Below are 9,589 nucleotides of genomic sequence, written 5' to 3'. Positions count from 1 at the left end.
TATAAAAAATTTAAATAAATTTAACTAATAATTAATTGCTTAATATGAGTATGAAATATAACAAAACAACAGTTAACATTAATAATTAAAAAGATGCATAAGACAGAAATCCTTTGAATAAAAAATACTAGACAAGACAACTACATAAAATAAAAGTAGAAGATAAATATTTGTGGGAGCAGTACAAATTTTGATTTTTTAATATTATTTATGCTAGTATGTTTAAACACTTAGATTACGTTAGTAAGTTGCACGGAGTAGCATGTTTTATGTAATTGTGATATAAGTATTTGAATCTATTTTTGTTTTAGTTTAAATATTAGAGTGAACTATAAAATTAGTCCTACGATGATTGATCGAATCTATTGAGATCTATATTTCAAAATGCACGACACCTCTACGTATGAGTATAATATCATTTGAAGTCCTTTTTCACTTTTTATGGTCTTTCATGCCTTCCCACCCTCATTTTTTCCAAAATGCCACTCCAAGGGTATTTCAATCTTTCCATATTTCGTAGTTCACAAAAATATTGATATATCTAAACATCTTCTTCTTCTTTTCTGAAATTCACATCTCATTTCTCTCTTTGTCGCCCTTCTCTCTATTTTTCTTATTTGTTTGAAAGTAATTAGTGTTATCTTTGTCGTTCCTCTTCTTCAATGTCAACCCGATCGATGAACTTGTCAAATGTCGCAAAATTGTGCATGTGGCCCATTTAACTACGAAAAGTGTTGGTGTGGCAACAAAGCGATTAAATTGTCTCGATTCAAGAGATGGTGAGAGTGAGAGTGAGAGTGAGAATGTTAGACAAGGAATGTTGAAGAAGGATGGAAGGCTTAGTCTTATTTTGGAGGAACAAAACCTCTGCATAGATACGTGAATTCTACACCAAAACATATCAAATTATCTCCCTGGACACACTGTCTTAAAGCATGCAGTCAATATCCCAATTCAAAAAGTAATGATGAAATATTGTAAAGACGAAATGCCCTTAGTGGCATTTCGGAAAAAAAGGGAGGATGAGAAGGGCATAAAAGACCATAAAAAGTGAAAAAGTTTCAAACGATATTATCCAATCGTGAGGTGTCAGCATTTTTTGAAACATGATACCTCAAATGATTCAATCACCATACATAGAGACTAAATATGTAGTTCACTCTAAATATTATTATACTACTACTCTATTTTGCATAGTGTTGTGGATATGGGACTAAGCACATGAATAGTGTGAGTGCGTAAAATTTATGTGCCATTCCACGCACTAGATGATGCCCATAATGTTAGTGTCGGGTTTGAAATCCTTTCGCCAAAACAAACAAACAAATAATTGCTTCTCTTGTTTTAATCAACTGCAGCAAATATCAATATGACAAATTGACAAACTCAAAGGGTGTTGCCGAGTGGCATAAGACTCGTCCATCCGTAACGTCAAGGGATTGTTCCTGCCTTTAAGTATGGAGCAACACAACTTATAATCTATCGACTCCAATCTATACCACAAACAATGTAGTACTTCTTCCAAACCAAGGTATAACTAATTCCAAGATTGCTATGTTTCTTTGCTCAAAATATAATCCACCGCTTCTTCCACTGTGTCAACCACCTGCACATTACCATAAAACCCACATCAAATTACTGTCACCTTTGGTGAAAACATACTTTTCTAAAGGGCATTATACAACATGAAATTAAAACTTTAGAGAAGATGTACCAAATCCAGCGGGATATAATGGATGATTTTCCTTCCCTTTGAAAACCCCGCCCTCGTCAAGATCGAGAACCAAGGATGTCCCGCCTGCAACCATAAACCATGTACTATTATTAACAACATCTGAAGAGTTGGAAAATTAGCAAGAAATTTGTTTGCTGGGGAGAAAACCTGACGAGCTCCGTTAATGTCAACATGGGGATTATCTCCTATCATGTATAGCGTCTTGAACGGATGTACTTCATTACTCTCAACAGTTGTGCTCAAGGGTGCAACTTGCATTAGCAATTCTCAGCATTCTTGAATACAGATGGATTTGGTTTCCCATAGGATGTATAATCCAGAGGATTAGAGTACATTCTGAGCAATCAAGAAGATCTCCTTAGAGTGTAGATTAGCAGATTTATGATTCTATTATCTGAATAAATTGGCAATATAAATCTATGATTTAACTCTATTTCAAAGCATTACCTGTTGTAGATGGATTCTAAAGCAATCCTGAAAGCACCCATCCCACGCTCAGTCAAATAGACCCTACCTTTGGAAGCAATTAGTTAGTAAAGTAACAAAATATAGTTAACTCAGTAATATAGGTTAACACATAGGTTAACACCAGGCTTCATGTGTAGAAGGCAAACTAACTTGATAGGAGAGGTCGTCATTTGCAAAATACACAGGTGGTTGGCTGGAAATTTCTCTTCCAGGAAGACCTCCCGTGCTCAAAATGTCACACAGAACCTGAAAATTTAGGCTATATGCTTAGACTTTGGGGGGTCTGCTCGAAACTAACAAAGTCCCAACAAAACTAAAAGAAAGTTACATGTTTAATTAATCTGTCATAGTAGAGGATAAGTTTGTTCATCACAAAAGGATGGGTTAAGTAACAAACCATTTACCTTAACACTCAAAATATAGGCCTCGTTATCTAGAACAGAGCTGTTAACAATATTTCTATAAATTCCAAACAAGGCTGTTCCTCTGCAGGCTTAGGGCTAAACCCTATTTACTCCTATAAGAGTAAGTAGTTCAAAGCCGTCTTGTGATGGAGATAAAGTTGTTTCTTGTATTGAACTTTATGTCACACTAATAAATGGCTATGACTACATTATTTAGTTTGATAAATAATAAGTAGACCCCAGGGCAGAAAATCATTAACTCAAGAGAGTAACTTTTATAACGCAGTTTACAAGCATAAACTTGTACTCCATTTTTCACTTGTATTAGAAGTGGCATGGTCAAGATATGATTAACTTATTAAAAGATACCTGTACCTATACCACGTAACCCTATTGGTATTCGACAATTCGTCACCCATGCAAGAGTGATGGAGCAGGATTCTATCCCCAACCCCTACCCCCAATTTCCCGAAAAGAAATATGGTTACCTTTCATTAAGACAGCAAAGATTTGGAGCAAAACTGTATCATGGCCTAAACTCTTTTCTAACCAATTACTCTATTAAATAAATTTCATAAAGCTAACCAAGCCATAACTGAAAAATGAATTGTATTCTTTTGTGAGAGGGTGAAAAAACGCGTTCAGATAGAGAAACACCTGAATGTCCCTGCTCCAATCAACAGAATCACTAACTATGAAGACAGCTTGCACTCTTTCTGAACAAGGATCAACTTTCCTGTGTCTGCTTTTCCAATAACCAACTTGTTGCTTGGACCAATTTTTAAATTTCCCCAGTGGGTCGATATGCTCAAAATAAGATGCATATTCATCGATGGAAAAAAACATTTCTGAGAAATAAAGGGCGTAATTAAGCAACACAGAAGAAGATTAGGCCACATTGACAAAATATGCAAGAGCAGATAACAAATGCATGGGGAAAACTTACTTGAAACCATATTCAGACATCACCGCAACAGGTTCACCTTTGCCTACTGCAATTACGAGATCATTTTCAAATCTGCAGAAAGAAGACTGATAGCGAAGCTTTATTCACTGAATCGGGAAAATCAAAATCTACTTTTATGATTTATCTCAATCTACTATATTCTCATGGACTTTTTCTCCAAGAACTTAATTGGCATTTCATAAGAACCAGTACTTCCAGTAAATGGATATGTTACACTAGTGTCAAATAATTCACACAATTGTGCTAGCCACCTTGGCGGAGCTGAAGTTGTTCAAAACATCTAATGATTTATAGCAACATGCCATCCGCATGGTTTTATGGAGAAAAATCTATTCAACCAAATACAAAATCATGTCATATTAACCGTAGGGGTGAGTAGATTATAGAGGAAGCATTGCCAGAAACTAATCATAACTTCATTAGAATGTTCAAATATATTAGATCAATCAGAAATACGGTTAATTTAGTAGAAGAGGAAAACAAATTGCTAACCTAGAGAGAAATGACTTCATGACTCATGTATCTAACAAGCAGGATCTAGTTCACATTCTTTTATATTCCTTCAAGGCATATGATGTTATTTATCAATAAAAATATCTTAAGAAACTGTGCCCAGGGATAATTTTTTATTTAGTCTCAGGGGACTCGCCATCTCCATATAATATCAAGCAGAGTTTTCCCTCCCAAAGCTGACTTGTGAGAGTGAAGCAGTAGTTTGAAACAATATGTATAGTAAGATGTTTAAAACATTTTACCAAAGCGATAGACTCTTGACCTCTTGTAACACTATTATTTGAGAAACAGTCAGTATATAGACTCAACAACAAACATCCTAAAATGAAATACGTAGATAACCTCTTTGCAAGCTGCTTGAAAGGCGAATGCCCCTGTATAACCTCAATGAAATTAGGCAAGAGTTGGCCTTCTAACAATCAGGGGAAAAAAAAAATTCATGAATGTAAAATTAACTTCGACTCACCTGGGAGGCCGAAATAGGACATTCAGTAATTTGCTCAATTCTGTAGCCCTTTCGATTCAGGAACACCACCTCCTGGGGTAGCTCATAAGTTTAGAAAACGAACATCATAAAACACTTGTCAAATATAAATCTGAAACAGGAAATCCCTTTCTCATTGAATCATTCAGTATTTTGTTGAATAAATCATCAAAAGTGAACTGAACCGGTGCTTGACAAGACGAATATACAGCATAATAGATCATACAACATGTAAGTTTTAGGAAAAAAAGGAAAACTGATATACTTAACTAAGTCTACTAGAGCCCTCTCAGTAGAAAAGCTATACAATATACTTACTATTTAATTTTGAATTGCTGAAGGTAATACCACCGTTGGTAAAAAATACATAGGGTATTCAGATTACCTGCAATCAGAAAAGAAAAAAAAAAATCAAATAGCAAACAATTTCTTAGCAAAATAAAAACATTGCACCCCTATACTATCAGAATTCAGTTACCAGATCGTCGTATAATCTTTCCAAAGCCTGCGGAGAGCCGCCGACGGGAGTTTCGCCACGCAGAAGCACGCCGTCAATGTCAAAAGCAATGCCAAGGGGGAGCTTCCGGGAAAACAACAAGACAAAAATAGTATGACAATCAATCTCTTTTTGTAACGAACATTTTCATGTTCGCGAATATAAATCAAAATTACCGGCGATGAGATTGGGAGTGAGCCTGATCGGAGAAGAAGGGATTTGGGGGGATTGAAAAAAATCTACTCCGATTGTGGCGAGAAGTAGAAGCTTTTGTCAGAATATGAAGAAATTTCATTTTTTTTTCCCTTTTTTGTTCTACCATGTTTTTAATTGATGCCTATAGATCTTATATGCCTTCACCAACAAAATCAGAAGTTATTCAATCTGACTAATGATTGAAGGTCTAAAACAATTCCGTAAGATAGAAATAAATTGTTTTATTGGTAAATCATTATAAGCTCCTCCTCTATGAAGCCCTTTTCGGCGACTCCACACATTCTTGTTCCTTAAACTTTGTAATATGCACCAAATATTTAAACGAAACGATTGTCCATTAATAAGTTAATATACTATCAGCCATTTTTTTTTTTCTTTTTTTCCAAAGTGGGTCATATTTTATAAATAGAAAATCACATTCCATCATAAAGTATTTCTAACATTTTTTAAAAATTTAAAAAAAAAAAAAAAAAAAAAACTCAAAAACCCTAGCGTATATATTATACTATCAAATACAGTAGTAATTTTACTCCATCCTCTTTAAAAGAATATTTTCTACAAAATTGTAATTTTACTATATTATTGTATGATTTTATCCCAAAATTGTAATTTTACTTCAACCTTCCAAATGGGACGATTTTCACATTTTTTGGAGGGACCATGTGAGTAAACTCGACTTTTACGCCCGATGATGCAATGAGTAAATATTTGTTAAATTTTTATACACGATGAACTCGATCTACAAAACAAAATTCATTTTCCCACAGTGATGTGACACTCTTTTTTAACGATGAAACAAATGAAGTTCTAAAATTGTTAAGACACCTTATGTCTATGATCATTTTCCCCTCTGAAGAAAAGAAGATCCATGATCAGAGATTCAGTAGAATAATCAAAGAGCATCTTTATAGACAGAATCTGTATCACGAGATGAAGATTAAGAACAAATTGAGTAACTATAAAAAAATTATCAGAAAACAAACCACATGAGTGACCAACAATTTTCATTATGATACTCAGCAAACAACAAACCGAAAAATCAATTACAACACGAACAATTCTTTGTTTTTCCCCTTACAGGATTTTGGAGTTCCCTTCCCGACATCCGATATTTTCTGAAGACAGATATAGGAATACATCTTATACAAAACCATAAACACACTTAACAAATGCAAATCTCCTATCTAACAAGCCAAGACAAACAAGAAGCCGAAAAAAAACCAAGGAAAACAGATGTCAGACTATTCGGGGTTGAACTTGAGAGACTCCCCCAAATTAGTCTTTATGTCCTCTTCATTTAAAAGAGGATTGTTCAAAATCAAAACAAAGGAGAAGGGCAAGTAGGCTCCTCGTTTATCTCATGGAGACTTGATAAAAAAGGATGATTCATTTCTTCCCCAACTATAACCATATAAAACCACTAATCCAACGGATGAATAAATGATTAAAATGATTAAAATGCTCAAAATACAAGAACAACCAGTCTCACCAGAAATACGTTTAGCTGGATCAAATACTACATCCCCCCTGCAAGATCTATGGACAGGGGGAAAACCCTTGAAACTTCTGAGAAAAAGGGGTTTCTTGGGTACATGGGAAGGTTGATTATTTTTAGCATTCTACCCTTAAAAATCCCAAAATCAGAATCTTCAGGGGGAAACCCCAAAAGCTGTTCAAAAATGTAAATAGAAAAGTTAAAGCTTGAGTTTCATGTCCTAATTTATTCATAAACTAGGGAAATATATATATTGCAGGAATGATAATTTTTTTCTTTCATCTTGAAATGGAAAAAAAAAGTTTTTTAAAGAACATATAAATTTTTTTAATATGGTCCAGGAAGGTCCTCAGTTATCAGCCCCAGCTGCTGGATGTATCTTTGGGAAAGAGGTTCTCTTTTTAAAGATCTCCATCAATATGCAACCAACTGACCACAAACTATTGGGTATACTGGGAAAAGTTGAGTAATAATTCAGGAGCTCGAAAATCGGGTTACAACATACTCAGTCATTAAGTCTGTCTCTGTGCTGGTTCTTGCAAGTCCAAAGTACAAATCTTGAGATCACAGTTAGAATTCAGGAGTAAATTGTGGGGTTGAGATCTCGGGGGAGAACACCAGCTGAATGTACATATTTAAGCCCCCCCAGTAACTGATAAAGGAAATACTGCCAAAAACCCGACACAGGCAACACATTAAGCAGTTATTCATCAAATCAAGCAAACATGCACTTCATAAGATCATTCTAAGGTATCCCCCAAGCGAAAGAATCATCACAGGGGATTCAAAAAGGTAAGTTTCCTAAGGAGGCATATTTTTCCAGTTATGATTTCAAAGTTGTGGTTTAAGATGGAGAACAGTAGTTTAAATGTTTAATCCACACAAAAAATCAGATTAGGCATAGAAGGTTGTAAAGATGATATTTTAGTAGTATGATAAAATACATGATCCTTCTGTTGCTGCCAATGTGATTTTAATACAAAGATACATGAAGGTATGACTCAACCCATCCGCTGATCCAATTCAAGAAGGCAAAAATTCTGGGGCAATAATAATGTGGTATTGAGAAAGGCAAATGTTTTCTGGGAAGGGAACACATATGTTAATCAATAAAAAGGACCTTGAGCAGATCACTATATCTTAGTTGCACCAACAGCAAACAAAAACAGGAATTTGTACTTGCAGCAGGAACAAAGTATTGCTGATCATGAATCATGATGCACTTGAGAGAAAGGGGGAAAGAAAGGAGGAAGATATTCAAAGAAGTTTATACAGATTGTTGATAACACAGTGCTGTTATCAGTTATCACTCAATAGAATACCATTACACTAGTAGTGAAACACTGCAATCATGCAAATTACAGAACTATAAAATACGCAAAATAAAAGATCACTATATGGCTTATGCGTATTGGATCAATCCCAGAAAACATAATGAAATTCATTTTATTTATCATTCATTAGACCTTCATATAGATACATTGAGAACAAAAGACATCCATGGGACCTAATACAGAACAATAGAGGAGGTTAGTCAAATATCCATTGGGGAACCAAATAGTAAAATCATGTCCTGCAGGTCAACATGTACCGTATGCAGTTTATTTTATTTTAATATCATTCAAGGCATCAATCAATACCAACTCTTCTAAATTGATTTATAGTCTTTTCATGCCCTCTCACTAGCATCTCACTGGAAGATATAGGCATCAAATTTGAGTCTCATACCAAGCTACAAAAAACTTTAATAATCCTGAGCGCATAATAATTAGAATAACTTAATATAATTTAGCAATTTAAGAAGTTGATGCGCTTAAAAATCAACGGATAAGAGGCAAATAACCAAATGATAATGCTAACCAAAGCATGAACTCACTTGGCAGTGATCTTCAGTTAGTTCCTGTGTCGAGCATATTATCTGGTGCAGATCAGTATCCATTAACTCATAAGCAATGTAGACATCATTAAAATCCGCTTTATCTGGTGGTCGAATAATATCCTTAATTTTGATAACCTGCAAACAGTAATCAACAAACCTCATACTTAATGAATCCTCGAAGCAGAGACCTAATAAATTAACACAGCCGAAACAAAAAAATTCCAATAAACGATTTACATTTTCAGATCCATGGGTAGCAGCTTGATCTCGCAGAGTCCGCTTTGCATCAATCCTGTTATCGAAAGCATTCGCGATTCTCTTTAAACGCCACCTCCTCCATCGTCTCGGCATTGGTAGCAGAGCTGCGGGGAAGCAATACCCACCAAATCCCCAAATCACTAACGGAAAAAACAAGCACAGCAGAATTGGGAAATTGAGTTTACCAAACGAGACCGTGCGCCGCGGCCAACGGGAGTAATCGGCGGTGCGTATTTGGAGGGGACCTCGAAGAGGTTGCCGAGGACGTTGTACTGAATGAATTTTCCGCCATGGATTGGAACGCCTTTACTTGGACAGCTGAAGCATTGGATTCGATTTCGTTTTCGTTTTCCTTCTCCCTTTCCATTTCGTTTTGCTGTGAGACTGTGGGAGACTGCAAATTTGTTAAGGAGATTTTGGAGGTATGCGAATTTGAAAGCTCAAGTGCAAGGGGAAAAGAACGGGAGGTGGGGAAGGGTTTAGGGATTATCGAGTGTGGAGGGGCCTTTTTTTCGCAAATTTGAAATATTCTGCCCCCATCCCCTCTCATTCCACTTTAAATTACATTATTATTTGTTGTTTCAAAATTCTAATTCCCAAACTACCTAAACCAATAATTTACGGAGTACTAACATAAGGTGAGCAAAATTAGAAATCATATTACTAGAAAACAT

At 35.3% G+C, this 9,589-nt stretch overlaps 2 pseudogenes; both read right to left on the bottom strand.

Annotated features, from left to right (window-relative positions):
• Positions 1-1,321: 1,321 nt before the first annotated feature.
• On the bottom strand, positions 1,322-6,388 carry LOC125197965 (annotated as a pseudogene).
• Positions 6,389-6,524: 136 nt separating this feature from the next.
• LOC125197963 lies at positions 6,525-9,360 on the bottom strand (annotated as a pseudogene).
• Between the last annotated feature and the right edge of the window lie 229 nt (positions 9,361-9,589).

This window comes from Salvia hispanica, unplaced genomic scaffold (assembly GCF_023119035.1).
Source record: "Salvia hispanica cultivar TCC Black 2014 unplaced genomic scaffold, UniMelb_Shisp_WGS_1.0 HiC_scaffold_1129, whole genome shotgun sequence".
Classification (NCBI taxonomy): domain Eukaryota; kingdom Viridiplantae; phylum Streptophyta; class Magnoliopsida; order Lamiales; family Lamiaceae; genus Salvia; species Salvia hispanica.
This window is presented reverse-complemented; position numbering and strand designations above follow the sequence as displayed.